At 43.7% G+C, this 17,312-nt stretch overlaps 1 protein-coding gene across 3 annotated transcripts in view; it reads left to right on the top strand.

Annotated features, from left to right (window-relative positions):
- LOC126236114 (wiskott-Aldrich syndrome protein family member 3) overlaps positions 1 to 17,312 on the top strand; it is a 282,816-nt gene that overhangs the window by 114,784 nt on the left and 150,720 nt on the right. For all 3 annotated transcript variants that reach the window (XM_049945185.1, XM_049945183.1, XM_049945184.1), the window contains exon 2: positions 12,426 to 12,491. The gene's annotated coding sequence lies outside the window, so the exon portion shown is untranslated. The remainder of the gene's footprint in view (positions 1 to 12,425; positions 12,492 to 17,312) is intronic.

The following is a 17,312-nucleotide window of genomic DNA, read 5'->3' as shown; positions in this document are numbered from 1 at the left end:
AAATACAGGGAGCGAAAGGCTATTTACAATTTGTACAGAAACCAGATGGCAGTTATGAGTCGAGGGACACGAAAGGGAAGCAGTGGTTGGGAAGGGAGTGAGACAGGGTTGTAGCCTATCCCCGATGTTATTCAATTTGTATATTGAGCAAGCAGTGAAGGAAACAAAAGAAAAATTCAGAGTAGGTATTAAAATCCATGGAGAAGAAATAAAAACTTAGAGGTTCGCCGATGACATTGTAATTCTGTTAGAGACAGCAAAGGACTTGGAAGAGCAGTTGAATGGAATGGACAGTGTCTTGAAAGGAGGATATAAGATGAACATCAATAAAAGCAAAACGAGGATAATGGAATGTAGTCAAATTAAATCGGGTGATGCTGAGGGAATTAGATTAGGAAATGAGACACTTAAAGTAGTAAAGGAGTTTTGCTATTTGGGGAGCAAAATAACTGATGATGGTCGAAGTAGAGAGGATATAAAATGTAGACTGGCAATGGCAAGGAAAGCGTTTCTGAAGAAGAGAAATTTGTTAACATCGAGTATAGATTTAAGTGTCAGGAAGTCATTTCTGAAAGTATTTGTATGGAGTGTAGTCATGTATGGAAGTGAAACATGGATGATAAATAGTTTGGACAAGAAGAGAATAGAAGCTTTCGAAATGTGGTGCTACAGAAGAATGCAGAAGATTAGATAGGTAGACCACATAACTAATGAGGAAGTACTGGATAGGATTGGGGAGAAGAGAAGTTTGTGGCACAACTTGACCAGAAGACGGGACCGGTTGGTAGGACATGTTCTGAGGCATCAAGGGATCACCAATTTAGTATTGGAGGGCAGCGTGGAGGGTAAAAATCGTAGAGGGAGACCAAGAGATGAATACACTAAGCAGATTCAGAAGGATGTAGGTTGCAGTAGGTACTGGGAGATGAAGACGCTTGCACAGGATAGAGTAGCATAGAGAGCTGCATCAAACCAGTCTCAGGACTGAAGACAACAACAACAACTCAAGATTGCTCTAGTGTGCTTGTATTAAGGAACAAAAAGTAATAATTACAGTAGTAATTTAACTGCCTTGCGTACTACATATCAGCATTGCTCAATAACACCTAAATCTTGGTTTACACTGGACCAACCACAAGCGAACGAGAATGCTATGTTGTGTAAATGGTGGCCGAGCGACGGTGGACACATTTCGGCCATGTTCGTTTCGCATTCGCAGGTGATCGCTCGTGTTCCGCGTGTTTTCAATCTTTTAATGAGTCACCAAAGGAAGTTAACGTTTTCCCCGATTTGATGTTAGCCGCACACAGAGTATGCCTCTGCTGTTTTGCGAGTGAACTTCGTTGTTGACAATGTAGACGTGAGTGATCGATGAAGTGGTGTGAAGAGACTGTTTTTAATAGAACATACAAGTGCAGATCAAAAAAGGCAGACTGATTCAGAGATGTTTGTTACTCCATTTTATTGTTTACGTGATCCTTTTCAAATTACTCCCATTGTACTTGAATGCACGTTTCTATAGCGTCTCTCCAGGTATTCTTTTCTGGTCCTAAAGATTCGCCTCGCAGTTCTGAGCACTGCTTCAGAGTTCTCAAATCGAATGCCCTGATGCTTTTCCTTTAATGATAATAAGTAAAGATCACGGGGTGTGAGATAGGATATATGAGGCGGATAGGGTAGGCAGGTAATGTTCAACTGAGCTAGAAACTGCAGGATTTGATTTGAGACGTTAGGCCACGCATTGTCATGATGTTCTTACCGAGTCCGAGAAAGTCTGGTCGTATACTTGCAGTGTGCCTCCTCAGTTACGTGCAGTATGCTGCTGTAACAATAGTGTGAGGGGGAAATGTATGCTGATAAATCATTCCATGACAGAAAATGTGATTATCACTTTCCTTGTAGATGGAATAACTTTCGCCTCTTTGGTGTTAGAGAACATGGCGATTTCCCCACTGTACTGGCTAGTTTTCCTTCAGAATCATAATGCAGCCATGACTCATCACTGGCGATGATAGATTCCAGAAACGCTCTACTCCATGAGAAAGAGACGCAACGCCTCACGACTTGTCTCCATTCGCACAGCTTTTTGTTCGGGTGACAACAAATGTGGCACTCAACAAGCACAAACACGGTTCATATGGAAGTGATTCTGCATAACCGTAAAGACACTGCCATATGAAAAGCTCAACATGTCACTAAGGTTACGTAATGTTATCCGCCGATCCTCACAAACGATAACAGCAGCTTTGTTGATGTTGACTTCTGTCAGAACAGAATCTGAAAAATTTAGGTTCACGTCGCTTAACAAGGACAAGTCGACCTTCTTTGAAGTTCCTGAACCACTTTACAACTGTACTACTAGGTAGTGCATCTTCGTCGTACGCTTGCTGCAGCATTACGAAGTTTCAGTGGCTGTATGGTTTAAACGAACACAGAATTTTATTCGCCTACTGCTCCTCTCGCGTCACTTCCATTCCTTAGTATGCGAAATGCTGAGAGCGTTTGCAAAATAAATCGTTACTACCAACCTACCGACACGAAAGTGCTGCCGCCTGTGGACATTATACATAAAAACCCACTCTTTCCAAATATTCGTGGTACAGATAGGAAACTATCACGGAACCTACAGGAAAAAATGAATCTGTCTTTATTAGGACTTGTAGATATCATAGGTACTTGTCAGTTCATAGGTGCCCACAGCGCAAAAAGAAAGCACTGAAAAGATCAAACGGGGGACGTGAGAAAGATGCTTGCCTCAGGCGGGAACGTAGTGAATAAGTCCAAGCTTTGTATTTATTTCTGTGAAAGAGTAACAACACAGTAAATTTCCTTGAAAGTAAAAAGGTATGAACATGTATCTACAGATTAGTGTTTAAAAAATGTACAGCCTTATAATTCTCGTTACGTAAGCTACCTACATTGATGATATCATTCTACTCCTGAGGTGTCTGATGTAACAAGTGAATAAATAAAAAAATTCTCAGCGATCACGCCATCTGCCGTGTAACAACCACCTTTATGGAAGATTATAAAGTAGCTTATGGGCCAGTCAGTATGTATATTCACATTTCATTAACAATTATTTAAATAAAATTTCCAATGCAGCCTCGACACAAGCTTGAAGATTTAGACGTTATCACAGCGTAAACTGAAGCCACATATCAGTTGCACCCTGTATTCCTGCTATTATTCTAGGAGCTCTATAAAGATTGAATTCCGTTGCACCAAGTCTATTGACGAGTGTATATACATATATTTGAAACGATCACAGTAGAAGTCGATGCAGCACACTGCGCAATTTATTCAAAAGAGATACAAGCGCGTATCTCCTCCTGTTTGTGGCCTCTTACAATGTCGAGGTCAGTAATCAAATTCTGTGACCCCATACTATTACACCACCAATCCATCTTTATGGGCTGCATCTACAAATAATGATGAATTGCGCAGGCCGCTGTCCATTCAAGGGGTATTGTCCCATTGTTCACATTCATTACGTAAACACATTTCAAACAAAGTGAGGATTATCAACAGCCAAAGGCCATGTTTTACAGTGTTGCCAACCTAACTTCGCTAGACCATCACAAAATAATGTATTTGAGTTCTAACGACGTATCTCAACGTCAAATCACACAGATCAGCTTATTGTGTCTCTCAAGAGAACTACATGGAGATATAGACATACCTTTGCTCGTTGTCCCCCCCTCCCAACCCACCCACCCACCCACCCACCCAACCCACCCCCCAGTTTATGCGATGTGAGGTCACAAAAACTAAGTATAAATACAGGGTGTCCCAGGAGGAATGGTCAGTATTGAGGAATATTAAAAGAGCGATCATTCGAAGCAAATAATGTAGTAAACATTGTCTCTAAAATGCATACCTCAAGATGAACACGTACTCATAGCTGTTAAGGGTTGCATTTTTGCACAATTTTTCTTTGAATGCTCGTTCCCGTCATATCCTGAACATTGACCATTCCTCTTGTATATACTTCGTAGTAGAATTAAGCTGCATGGTGGCCCTTTTTACATGAGAGTTTGTCCTTTGTATATTAATCGTAATGTATATTAATTTGGTAGTAACAATCATAGGGTCTAGTATTCCTTCCACACTTTGTTAGGCCATCTTAGCAAAACAAAATAATTGTAACTTTTACGAAATTTAAGGAGTCAGTGAAATGTGTAAAATGTCTCGTCTTAAAGTAATTTTTGTGCTGTTTTAAAAACCTATGTTAGATGTTAAGAATCTGTAATATTTCCGAACTTATGGATAACTTAATATTATGTTTTATATTTTTTAATATTAATTCACTTAATGAATTTAGGCTACAGTTGTATATGTAACACTTGATCCTCTGTTCTCTAGCATCAATTGAAAGTTTCTTTTGGAAACAGTCGTTGAATTCAATATTGCACAATAAAATCTCTCCTGATACTTGACACAATTTGGAATTAATCAAAGAGGTCCCCATGAAACAAATTACCATATTATGATCTTCAGTTGTTACAGACATTCTGTTCATGGTAGCAAAATATGGACTACAGTGTTTGACTGCTTCAGCATTCGAAACATGGACTTCTTACAGGAATCCTAAAATAAAATTTCAGGTAGATTGTATGGTACCTAAGGAATCAGGAAGCAACCACAAATGTTATGTTGTGTTAAGCTTGTCTTATGTATAAAAAATAGTTTAACACCAATTTAGGTTAGGGTAAAAGCTTTTGATGATGTGGTCGTGATATTGTTTGCTATAATAATCGGTAGTAGACTGTAAAATTATCACAAATTTGCGGGGAAGTTGTTGAGGGCGCCTGACCATTCAACTTGCTCCACATATAAAATCGTAGAGACAGAGATAAAGCGACATTGGAAATAAACTATTTCTCTTCCTTTTTTCCTTCCTTCATTTACCTCATGAACTCTAGCGTAGCTTACAGCGCGATGTTTGCCAGTGCTCCGTCTTAAAATACAGTTTTCTTTTAGTTGAACTGTCAGTCGCGAAATGCTGAAAACACGTTTATTTCTCGCACAGATCAGTAGTTACGATGGTGCAATACTACACAGCATACTGTATTTAGCTGTGTGTAAGAGACTTTCCTTAAATCCGTGTGTAGAACTGGAACGCAAAGTAGATAGAGCCACATGGCGCATTGGTAAGACGCTAGATTCGTATTCTAGGTATCAGCTGTTTTCTCTATATCGCTTAGGGCGAATGCTTGGATGGTTCCTTAAGTCACGACTATTTTCCTCCCCAAATCCCAGTTTGTGTTCCCTGTGCAATGACATCATAGACGACGGGACGTTAAACATGCATCTTGTTTCCTTCCTTTCTAATTTGTCTTGAACCATTATCGTAATGGCGCTGTACGTATGGATACTTAAAGGGATTACTGCCGTGACAGCTCAATTCTTAAACTGATTCGTTAATAATGCAAAAACTGGAGGCAGTCTCAGGCTATTCCTCGGATTCTTCTAATGGATGTGTAACTTAACATTAATCTCTCCTTAAGCTTCATCTGTTCAAAACGTCGCCCATGTATTTGTGTTCCACGTTAAACTATAAAAAACCTTCCTACGGCATAGCACCTCAGCTTTCTCAGTCGTCTGCGATATCTTTTTATTGACCTTTGGTGTCCATGCATGCAAAGTGTGTCGAGAAAAGGTGAGAGATATCGCTTCTGTTCTGATACTGGTTTTAATCGTGGCATGTAGACTGCCTAGAATGTGAGTTCAATAGAAAAGGTGCCGCTGAAAGCTGTAAATCCGTAACGTCAGCCCACGAAGCTGCGGCGTCCTTGGCCACAGACCGACTTCCGCGTGCTTCGCGCCGCGTTGCATCACCATGTTATAGCGGACGGCGACTTTCATTGCTGTACTGAAACTGAAAACTGTTGCGAAAACCTGCCAGAAGGGAAGAGGCCGCAGATTCCAAGGCTGACGTCAAACTCCGTACTACGGACGCGGTAAGAGATGTCCGGCCCGCTCTCTGAGGAGTGCGTGCGCAAAAAAAAAAAAAAAAAAAAAAAACTCGTTGTTGCCAGTAGTGTAAGTGGCCAATGTTGATAGTATGGGCTATAACGTCGGCGATTGATTGTACAGGTTGTAAAGTCGGCGACAGCTACAAGATGCTGCGACTTTCTGCTGGCACTCGTATAGTAAGCACTACAATAAACGCACACGCATGAGCGCGTTCTTCAAGTTAGCAGTCAACATCTTTCCTTTCATGTCTGGGACAAAAAAAAATACTGGAAAGTCTGTATTCTGTCTCATTTATTTATATAAAACTAACGATCCGCCCTGGCTTCGCACGGGTGACACTTTAAGTATTTACGGCTGGACGACTTCTTTATAATAATATGTAGTGGATATAAACAAACCTTCCTCGTGAATCAGTCTATCCATTAGTGAAATTCATATCAAAGTCTCTACAGTCTTACCTATGGTTAGCTCCAACATACAAACAGAAATTGCGGTGGGACACTTCAATTTATAGTATGTACAGGTTGAAGATGGTTTGGTTGCAACACAGTGCCTTGCTACACGTCCTCCTATTAGAGGTGGTATACCGTTGCATTCCTCCGACCCTTGAAGTGACATATCCAGCCAGTAGTTGGGGAGCTATGGTTTCTCGTGATTCCATACCGCAGAGGGACTCTACATTTTTCACAGCAACAAATTTCGCCAACGGTGATTACTTGTAGAAAATACAGACAAAAGTTGTAAGACTGACCGGGGACTGTTTAGCTTAGTGGTAAACCGATCGAAATCCATGTTGAATTGTAAGTTGTCCATGTAACTGGCTGGATTCGTCAGTTGAAGCATCGAGGAGTGAAACGACAATCTACGTCGGACAGGACCATGCCTTGTAAACCATAGTGATGTTCAGACCAGTCTTCAGGCCTTTTACACTGCTTAGAAGAATTAAGAGAACATGACATTCGGCGTCTGCCATACTCCTTTCCTGAATAATTGAGGACCGGGTATATTTATAACTTTCTTTCACAAATTAAGGACGCTACAAAACTTTATTACACCCTCGATCGCTTACATCAAAAGAACTAAAATATCCGACAAATTTCGAAAACAAAGTGGAAATCATTAATCCCGTCATCCTGGACGCTTTTCATTGCACTAGCAGATCTTCAGTAACGTGTGTGCCGTCAGTGAGCGTTTATCACTTCTGGATACCTACATGCTCCCTGTACGTCTACGTAGGCTTGCTAGCCTGTGGTATCCGTTCCCATTCTGCAGTGAAAACACACAGATCTTGGAGAGTCTGTTGTAGCACAGGACGACCGCGAACAGACTCTAAAGTACGTCCCACATATGCACGAAGAGATTTAGGTCGGGACTCATTGCCGGCTACTCCAAATGGCTTCGAAAGACATCCCTGCTGACGCATGGGCCCTCGCATCAAAAAGCATTCAGGACCACCATCGTTTGCAGCAGCCACAACATAGTCTAGCACGAAATGTTCGATGTACTGCCTGGCGGTGAGGCGACCATGTACTACGACAAGATCCATACGGCTGTCAACACTGAAGCCTCCCCCAGCATCACAGAACCTTGGCCGAATCTGCCAGATTTATTGGACGAAATTTGGCGGGTAAGCTCACCACGGGTCTTCACACACCAACACGGCCATCACCTTCTGGCAGAGGTTGTCTGGACTCGTCTGTGAATAACACCTTTCACTACTAACGAATTTTCCAGTTGATATGGGAACGGCAGAAGTGATGGCGAGTTGAAAGATATTGTCAAGCGGGTTACTCGAAAGGACGTCTGGGTCTCGAGGTCCTTCTCGTAACATGTTCGTTACAGTCTGATTTGACACAGCGGCACCAGTGGCCTGAGATCGTCTTGCAGTGCGTTTGTGGTAGCCGTACGATGCCGCAACGCAGGTACGGCCAGGTATCTGTATCCACGTAGGGTTGTAATGCGTCGGCAACGTTTTCAAATTCGCCTTGTACACTGACCTGTCTCCCTGTAGCGTGTCCACAACCTGTGGATGACACCAGGAGCGGCATCGGCATCCGCAGCAGCAGACCGAAAGTCCATCCTGTTCTGATCAAATAGACCGCCGTTGCAATTTGCACTGCGTTAAGTCGCATTGCATGTACTTGGTTGGGGCGGCGCCCACAAATGACAACTGCATTCTTTGTGCTTCTCTAGAAAACAAATATCGGAACACACGTCCTTCTGAAGGTCACGTGACACTTTACTGCATGACATAGCCAATAGATAGCGAATGATTTTAACTGTTGCCTACATTGAAAGTAAAGATCTCGAGCCATGCAGAAAGACCACAGGTACTGCCTATATCAAAGCAGATGTAACGTACCGGACATTTATACACTTCTTCCTCCCCCCCCCCCCCCGCCATTTCTTTTGGACAGTGTGTTTAATATACTTGACAAATTCCGTATTCCTGTCCGGTACTCTAATTCCCTTTTACATCTTAATCTACAGCTGCACTCCGCAAGTCACCATACGAGGGGCAATCCAAAATAAAAGCACAGAGTTTAACAAAAACACTTGTTTTCCATACCTTCGATATTTTCACACTATGTTCATACATTCTTGAGACACGGAATGTCATTTCCTTCGCTTTCAGCTACCTTACGCAACCGAGGAACTAAGGCCCGTATACATGCGCGGTAGAAGTCAGGGCCAGTACGTTTGAGAAACTGTTCAGCATCCTTTGCAATGGAGTCGTAATCTTCAAATCTCGTTCCGCGAAGGGATTTCTTCAATTTACCGAAGAGGTCATATTCAAATAGCGCAACATCAGGACTGTAGGCTGGGTGTTCGTTTTGTCAAGCCAAGCTTTGTGATCTCGGTGGTGATTTTCTTACTGAAACGTGACCGGGCGCTATCGTGCAACAGCAAAACATCGAGTTTTTGCCGATGTCGTCGAACGCTTCCGTGTGGCATGATGTTCACAGGTAACAGCCTTTCCGAACCAATATCACCTTCGCCATCACTTTCGTTGCTGAAGCCACAGTTTAGATTCGGCGTGTTTGCATGATGCCATTCGATGGATCACCTTTTCGCCTACGGTTCAGAGTGATGCAACCAGGTTACATCTTCCGTCACAATCATTGGAAGGAAGTCGTCTCCGCAATTCCTGTGCTGTCCTTCGTGTTTCTTTGTGGGCATCAGCCAACATTCTCGGAGTCAACCTTGCACAAACTTTCTTCAACTTTAGCTGTATCAATATCCTGCACACAATAGCTTCTCCTACTCCGATTCGGACTGACAGTTCTGTTACGTGCGTTTTTCAGACAAAATCAGATTGTGAATACATCGCACGCTGTCAGGTGTCTGTGCACTGTGCAGTGCTTGTGCCGCAGCGCGGGAGCTTCAGAGCATTGGCTTGCTCACTTTCACGAGATAACCTGCATGTCCAACGACTTACTGTACTGCGAGCGACAGAGTTATCCCCACACACCTTCCTTAATATATAGTAACCGTCTGTACAACCCAAACAAAAAAAGACTAATCTTGTAACTATTTTGTGAATATTTTCTGTCTTCCGTTAATCCAATTTGGTACTGGTCCTGGGCCAACAAACAGTACTAAGCAGTTAGTCCGGTGTGCCTTCCTTCGTACTATCAATGATAATTTTTTACGCTGGTCTAGGTAACGTTACTTCTGTTCTGGCTGATTCTCCCACCACTTCAAAATTTCTTACCTCTGCATTTAGCTTCTGCATACGAGGGGCTTTCCGTGAGTAATGCAACACACCTTTTTCGTGAAAGCAGGTTGGTTTTATTAAGGATTTCAGTACACCACATTATTCCCTACGTTTTTGGCTGCAAAACTCTATTGTCCATCATCTCCGTTCAATGCGTCAGCGTTATGCCACCTTACTGGGAGGACCTCTATGCCCGCATGGTACTACACTACTGGTCGACGGTTGAGCCAACGTCTTGCTGCATCATTTGCCTCCCCATCATATTGGCCGAAACAGATGGAAGTAGGGAGGTGCGAGATCCGGGCGGTAGGGTGGATGAGGAAGAACAGGCCAATGAATGCGAAAATATTTTGTTGACACCGACCTACATAGGGCGGAGCGATCACCACGATAAAGTAAGGGAAACCAGAGCTCGTACGGAAAGATACAGGTGTTCATTCTTTCCGCGCGCTGTACGAGATTGGAATAATAGAGAATTGTGAAGATGGTTCGATGAACCCTCTGCCATGCACTTAAATGTGATTTGCAGAGTATCGATGTAGATGAATGAAATTTTGTGAGCTGTTCTGGGAGGAGCAAATTTGTGTGAGGCGTTGCGTTGTCATGGAAAAGTTCGTTTGCATTTTTGCAGCGACGAACACGCTGATGTTGTTTCCTCAGTTTTTTGAGGGTAGCACAACATTTCATAGCTTATTATTGCACCGTGAGGGAGAACATCAAACAGAATAACCCCTTGAGAGTACCAGAACACTGTCGCCGTACTTCAACGGATGAGGCTGTGGCTTTAAACTTTTCTTTGATGGGTTGCTGTTTTGTGATGAACCATTGTTTCATTGCCTCCTGTAACGTTGTTCGACGGAAGTCATCACGGTGAACCCCGTAACGCGCAAGCAGTTCCGCACAGATTGTCATTCGTTGTTGTTTATCCTCTTCTGTTACGCGACGAGGAACGCAGCGGGCGCACGCCTTTTGAGTTCCCTAACTGGTGGGCGACTGTGTCAGTACTACTGGCAGAAGCGTCTAGTTGTGCTGCGAGTTGGTTGCGATCCGTCGATCACCTCGTTCCACCACGTTCCAACATTGCAGGAGTCACAGCCGTGTGCCTTCAGTCGGTACGCGGGAGATCGGACAGGTTTGCGCGACCTTGTTGCAATGGTGACAGGCGCCTTTCCCAACGACTCACTGTGCTTTTGTTCACTGTCAGGTCTCCGTAGACATTCTGCAAGCGTCTATGAATATCTACGATGCTCTGGTTTTCCGCCAAAAGAAACTCACTGACACCTCTCTGCTTGGAACGTACCTCCGCTACAGGCCCATATTGAAGGCTACATACAGTGCCGCCACCTTTCGGTCCTTTGTGAAACAATAGAGGGGATATTCCACTATGTTCCACAATTCCGAAATTTTTCAACCGAAATTGGCCGAGAAAAGAAATTTTGGATTACTTGTTGAACGCTCCTCGTAACTGCTGTTTGTATAGAGCTTCCCACAGTTGCCTCTGAAATAGTATCTTCTTAATCTGTGTCACCCTAAATACGTCTCCATTCTCGTTTTAGGAATTGGTAAAGTGTTTACGCGATTGTGGGGGTTTTCTCCTCAGAATCGTAACTCCTACACGTCCATTACCGTACCCTTTGTGCGAAAGGCGAGTAAAAGACTTCAACAGACGGCAGCAGACAGTTGACCTCAAGAGCCGGTAGTAGAGACCTGGTTTGCGCCCTTGCGGTAGTGTTAACCGCATTGCTTCATCTTGTGTTTGATAGCTCGTGTGCTTCCCCGTTGGCGCATGACCCGATGTCAGCAGAAAGCGGCAACCTCAATATCTTGGCCAGTCAGTCGCAGTGCAAACGTTCTCATCCACTTCCCCACTCACTGTGACCGGCCATTCATCTGTGCGGGAACACTTGGTCAAGGCCAGGCGACACATAAACAAGTCATACTTTATTGACAAATTACCTGTGTTTAGGAGGAAACCCAGGCGGGCGGTCCGGAAAAAACCTAAACAATGTAGCTGGTGCCACGTAGCTCGGGGAAACTTTGAGGACGATCCCGAAGCACGACAAGCTCTGTTTCACACGAGTTCAAACTGAACCATTGAATTTGTGTGGGATTTAGCCATAAAGCGTAAAGCTAAACTTCTAACAACAAGCTTACTGTGTCTTTCACCCACAAGTCAGTCATGTCAGAAATAACTATTCTGCAATAAATATTGCTTCCGGATGACATGAACCTTCCGGGCTTGTAGGGCATCAGCATGAAGTACAAAGAGCAGTAGCGTAGTTTGACGCAGCAGAGTTGAGCTTACAGTATAAAATATTTGATACTGAAAGTCAGAGATTTCACCTAAGCTAACTCTTTTGTCTGTGTATATAGTTCTGCATTCAGCCTGACTGGGTCGCTGTGGTAAAGTCAAACATCAGGCAAACTTTATTACTCATATGACACGTTTCTGAATTTATTCGTCATTAGGTATCCAGGAGCGATTTCTGTACGTAGATGTGGCGTTTTATTGTTGTATGTGAAACATTCGCACAGTAGTCTGCAGCAATAGCTCCTCGATATCTGATGATGGATAAATACCGATACCCGTCATATGAGCAATAGTCATTCCTTGGATGGTGTCTTTCACAACTGCGACCCAGTCGGCCTGAACCCAGAGCAGGTTATTATAACAATGGTCGCCTGCCTCATGCATGACTGTCACATTTATATTTTGTTTGTGTTACAGGTACGAGAAACTGAATCCATGGACTGTGCTACAGGCAGTGGACTTCGACAATGTTCTGGGTTGAGTGTAAGTACCGCACGCTTATCACTGAAAGATGCAGGAAGGGGAATGCAAATGGAAATTCCATTTCGTCTTAAACACACATAGCTGAAGACCTGTTTCAGCTTTAATCTTCCAAGAGTAATGAAATGTACCTGAAAACAGCAGCGATGAGTAACTTAATAAAAAGCAACTGACCCATGCTTGTATCAGTTTATCAGTGCAATCCGTTTTCTTTCTTCGCCCTGCGGTGATATACAATCTTATCCGTTTCATATTTGTGGGTGTCTCACCATATAAGGTCACGGAAAAAAATCGCAGCACCAAGAATCAGTTGTTACATAAACGAAAATTGGTAGGCGTGTTTTTCGTCCGAAATATGTCTATTCAAATTTTGCGCCAGGCGCATAAGAGTTCATATCAAGAAAGCCTTTAAGGCGGTAAAGATGCCATTATCAACAGCTCACTGAGTTTGAATGAGGTCGTGTAACAGAGCTACGAGAAGCCAGATGTCCCTTCTGCGATATTACAGAAATACTTGGCAGGAATGTAGCAACTGTACAAGAGTAATGGTAGAGGTGGTCACGAGAATGTACTGTCTCAAGAAGACCGGCCTCCGGCCGGCCACGTGGCGTTACCGAGAGGAAAGACCATGGTGTTCGGCGTATAGCTCTGGTGCATTGCACTACATATACAGGAGCAATGTGAGCACCATTTGCCACCGCTGTGACGCAATGAACTGTTACAAATCGGTTTCTTTAAGGACAGCTCCGAGCCAGACGCCCTACAGCGTGCATTCCACTTACCCTAACGACCGCCGTTTGCGACTTCAGTTGTCAAGCCAGCGCTCATTAGATGGCAGGGTGGGGGTCGGTTGTGTTTTCTGATGAAAGGTGGTTCCTTCTTGCTGCCAGAGATGGCCCTGTATGTTGGTTAGAAGGAAGACAGTTGAGGGACTGCAAATAACCTGTCTGCGTGCTAGACACACTGGACCTACACCTGGAGTTATGTCTACGGTGCAATTTCGTATGATGGCAGAAGCACTCTCGTGGTTATCCCAAGCACCGTGTCCGAAAATTTGTATGTCAGTCTGGTGATTCGACCTGTTGTGCTGCCATTCATAATAGCATTCCACGGGGTGTTTTCCAACGGAATAACGCTCGCCCACATACCGCTGTTTTTAATGAAGCATGCTCTGCAGAGCATCAACATGTTACCTTGGCCTGCTTGATCACTAGATCTGTCTCCATCGAGCACATATGGGACATCATCGGACGGCATTAACAATCCTCGTATTGACCGACCAACACACTGACATTCGGCGCCTGTACAACACAATCCATGCACGTTTGCATGCTTGCATTCAACGTTGTGGCGTTTGCACTGGTGATTAATGTACTTGCATTTCACATTTCCAATAGCATATCTCGAGCTTACATTAACCTGTGATCTTCCAGTGTCAATAACTTAAATATGTTACGTAGACAAATGCATTCCCGAAATTTCATTACTCTTAGTTTTTGGTGTTGCGATTTCTTTTTTCCCCCACCAGTGCATTTAATCGATGGTTTCGCTGAAGGTGGCACGATCCGATGCAAAACTTTCTACGTGTATGCAAGATAATTTCAGCAGGCTAACCAATTCTGTGGCCTGACCTTACGTCAGGATGATAAGCGTCACAGCAAGTTCGCGTTTATTGTGAACCGGCTGTCATTAACTGAACACTTCATTTTATTAGTGGGTTGGGGGATGGGAGCGTCCTTCTAAAAAGAGGAAGGCCTCAGACACGACCAACTGATTCGGCTCATATTTGGAAATTGGTTTGTTGGCACACCACCCTCCACACCCCCCCCCCTCCGTTTTTCGGAAAACTACCCCTGAAGTTCATGACCCGCAATCGATTTAGAATTGACGAGGTCGATAGATAATTGAAATCTGGACATTTTTGTCGGCATATATGGCTCCACAATCGCATATTTTCCAACAAATCGACGAAAGAAACCTTTTAGACTGCAACGTCAAACTGAAAAGTAGGCTCATAGTTCAGCGTTCTTCGTAAATTTGACACTCGTTTGTAATCACAAAACCACACACCCTCTCAGCCCGTGAAGTTCCATTTCCTCCTCCGCTTCTGGACGCTTCATTTTTTGTCAGGCAATGCAGTAGAAGCGTTTGAAATTTGATGTTACAATAGCCTTTTGATCAGATGGATTGGTCACACAGTGAATAAAACGTCCGGCAACATGACAGCGAGGGGAAAAATCCAAAACAAACGGCATAGTAAATGGGAGATTGATTGGGCACATATTATGAGTCGTTTCAAAACTAGTTGAATGCATGATGGAAGGAATAATCGCAGGGAAGGCCGCTAGATACTACTATATAAGACAGACCATTAACGTAGTATGCGGCAGTTATGCCAAAAGGAAGTTGATAACTGGCAAGCACCAGGACTGGAGCGCATCAGATCAGTCTTGGTGTTAATAACTGAAGCAAAACTTTGTCCAAACTCTGTGGCCGTCAGAACCGATGCCAAGCTAGTTTCGGATGGAGCTAAAAAATTGATAGGTCGGAGGTAAGTGATCTGTATATCCAACGAGCACAGAAATACAAATGCTTTAAGACGACGTTTCTATTACCTGTTGCACAAGCACACTGCAACGCCTCTCCCCTCTCCTCATTCACCGCACTAATTTCGTATTGAGCACCTCATTTGTATTCTCGCAAGGGAAGTACGTGAACTGGAGCGCTCAGAACCGTACGAAAATGTGCTTAGTATATAAATCACTCATCCTAAAAACGGTGTTATGAGACATTCCCATGCAGAAGTGCGCCTCTTACAATGAGAGACATTTAAATGATCTATTAAAGGTCTAACGGAGGAACTATGGCAATGCCAAGAAACAAAGCGTCGATGTAGTAGGACCAAAAACACCCATATTTCAATGCTGTGACGTATTGCTACATTTCCCCTCTGCTTACAATAATTATGCTTCCGGACATACATTTTCTAACGGCCTGATCATGGTCATTAGAAAAAGTTTATTGTTCTGATAGTATACAGCTGCGGAACACCCAACAATGAAGGTAAAATGAAATGGACGGTGGGACGTGTTAGCTGCAGCGAAGCCGGTGCATGAACGTTCTGTACGCATTCGACACTTCATGCAGTATAGGTATGAGGAGGTTGTTTTGGAACCAATTAATGCGACATTTCGTGTTGTTCAGCAACATGTCTGCAAGACACGATTAAGAGTGCTTACCATCGTGGACGAGCAGTTGGACGGCTTTACAGTGCCCAAGGTAATGGGTATGTCCACAAGTGTTAACTTGCGATAAAAATGACAGCTAAAGGTGGATATGTTATGGGAAAGCATGCCCGCTGTCATAGACGAACGATCACACCGCATACGTAGCCCTAGTGGCGAAAAGGAGCAGGCATCTCACTCCTAGGAAGATCGCTTACAGACATTGCAAGCGTTATGGTACTCTGGTCTCCCCAGAACTATTTCGTGGCGATTAAATAAGGTTGGTTTGTATGTTCGGAAGCTTGTTAAATGCATCGCACTTCAACCTCTCCATCGTCGAGAAAGAAGTCATTGGTGTACGGAGCACCTTGCTTGCTTCAGTAATAGTGGTCCAGCGTGATGTTCCCCTGCGGACTCCCTTCTCTGTGGCAAGTTATTCTGCCCTACATTGGGCGTCGAGAGGGGGGAAACAAATTAAACACTACAGAATGTTCATGAACGTGTTCGGTATGGCATGAGCGCTATGGTGTGGGCAGGCACTATGCTCAGTGGCCGAATACCTCTTCATAGCTTTGCGCGAGGTACCGTTACAGCACAGCAGTATTGCAAAGAGATTATTGTGGATGATGACCGTCTTTTTAGGGGTGCGGTAGGCCCCGACTTTCTCTTTTCTCTTTATGGACGACAATGCCGGCCCACACAGGACCGTTGAGGTGTCTCACACTGGAAAGTGAAGATATTGAACGTGTGGAGTGGGCTGCGGACAACCCTGACCTAAGCCCTATAGAGCATGCCGCGACCCTCTTGGCAAACGTGTTTCTCAATGAACGCCCCCTCCTCGAACCGTGCAAGAACGGAAAACCACCTTGAGACAGCCGTGGGACCATATCCTCAAAGGACTCAACGGTTTGGTAGCCAACATGAATAACAGGTTACAATGTGCACAGTGCCCAATGAAGTCATATTCCTTACTGAGGGACCGATATCGACTTTGTTCCGAGTCTGACCTGTGAGACATGAAAGTTCTTTGTCTGTTATCCTGCTTTCTCGCGTGGTGAAATCTGTCCCATTTTTCGTTATAAATATATCATTTCAATTCTGTTAATTATCTAAGTGGGATGTTATTCACTTTAACTGAATTCCTTTCATTTTATGTTGTAGTTTCATTATATTTTCACCGGTGTTTAATGGTTGAAATGGCTCTGAGCACTATGGGACGTAACTTCTGAGGTCATCAGCCCTCTAGAACTTAGAACTACTCAAAAATAACTATCCTAAGGACATCACACACATCGATGCCCGAGGCAGGATTCGAACCTGCGACCGTAGCGGTCGCGCGGTTCCAGACTGTAGCGCCTACAACCTCTCGGCCACTCCGGCCGGCGATGTTTAATGTCTACTGTAATATTAACAGTAGTTGCTATTAATATAGTTTATAACTGTGTATGTCATATAAAACATTGTGTGGTATCATTGGTATTGAATAAGTACGGCCGGTTTAGAGTGTCAAGATAACAGGTCTAAAATGCATGGCAATTGAATTAAACTGTTCAGATAGCGTAATTATTTTAAGACGAGCAAAATATAGGAGTAAGTCACG

The sequence above is a fragment of the Schistocerca nitens genome, chromosome 2 (assembly GCF_023898315.1).
Source record: "Schistocerca nitens isolate TAMUIC-IGC-003100 chromosome 2, iqSchNite1.1, whole genome shotgun sequence".
NCBI classification, from domain to species: domain Eukaryota; kingdom Metazoa; phylum Arthropoda; class Insecta; order Orthoptera; family Acrididae; genus Schistocerca; species Schistocerca nitens.
Note: the sequence above shows the minus strand (reverse complement) of the source record. Positions and strands in the feature narration are given on the sequence as shown.